This window comes from Empidonax traillii, unplaced genomic scaffold (genome assembly GCF_003031625.1).
Source record: "Empidonax traillii isolate 1590-97213 ecotype Southwest subspecies unplaced genomic scaffold, ASM303162v1 scaffold1442:size118219, whole genome shotgun sequence".
Classification (NCBI taxonomy): domain Eukaryota; kingdom Metazoa; phylum Chordata; class Aves; order Passeriformes; family Tyrannidae; genus Empidonax; species Empidonax traillii.
In genome coordinates this window covers 6,949-8,217 of record NW_020956635.1, presented here as the reverse complement: position 1 = coordinate 8,217, position 1,269 = coordinate 6,949, and positions in this window count along the sequence as shown.

Sequence of the window (1,269 nt, the reverse complement as noted above, 5' to 3'; positions counted from 1 at the left end):
CTTGTGTCTGTATTTTCATCTATATTTCCCACTTTATTTGCCACTCTACTTTTCCATATATTTATCCATTTTCCCTCTATTTCCCCCTTATTTCCCCCTCTATTTCTCCTCTATTTTTCCCTTTCTCTATGTACCCCTTTATTTCTCCTTTTCCCTCTTTTCCTCTTATTTGCTACTTTTATTTTCCACTCTGTTTTCCATTTCCTTATCCATTTTTCTATATTCACCTCTTTATTTTTCTTTCCCCCTTCTATTTCTCAATTTCCTCTTTCCCTATTTCCCCCTTTATTTCACCTTTTCCCTCTATTTCCCCTTCCTCTATTTTTCATCTATTTCCTCTTTATTTCTCTTTTTTCCTCTATTCCCCCCTTTACTTTTTGTCCTCTAGTTCCCCTTTATTTCTCCATTTGTCCTTTATTTCTCCCTTTCCCTGCTTAAACCCTTTATTTCTTTTCTCCCCTCTACTCCCCAGCTTTTTCATCTCCCATTTGTTTTTTTCTTCCCCCCATTCCTTTTTCTCTCCAGTTTCCCCCCCTTAATCTAATTTTCCTCTATTTTCCTTCTGTATTTCTTTCCCCCTCTATTCCCTCCCTTTTCCATCCTATCAACTTTTTTTATCAACTTTTCCTGTATTATCTCCACTATTTTTCCCTTTACTTTTTTCCTCTCTTTCCCCTTTATTCCCCCATATCTCTTTTCACCATTTCCCTTTATTTAATACTTTTTCTCTGTTTCCCCCATCTCCTTCCCCTCTATTCAGCCTTCTCTTCCCCTACTTCCCTATTTTTCCTGTTCCCTTTATTTCTTTCCCCTCTTGATTTATTTTCCTTTTATTTTCCCTTTAATTCCTTAATTCCCCATTAATGCACCCCTTTATTTCTCCCTCTATCATTTTTTCGGTTCCCCTTTCCCTCTTTTTATTTTCCATTACCCTTTCCCACTTCATTTCTCTTTTCCCCTCAAATTTTCCTCAATTGCCCCCTTAAATTTCCCTTTAATTTCTCCATTTTCATCCCTTTCTTTTTTTTCCTCCCCCAACCCCATAAAACCACACAAACACTTCAATTTTTTTCTTGTTTCTCTGTCTGTTTTTTCTCTTTATTTTTAAAAACAGTGGAAATAAAGCGGTTTGTGGCAAAAAAAAAGAAAAAAAAAAAAAGAAAAAAAGAAAAAAAGAAAACCATCCTCATTGGAAAAGAAACGGAGCCCAAATCTATCCACAATCCCAACTCCACATCCCTCCTGCCAGGGGAACAGGGAAAGAACATG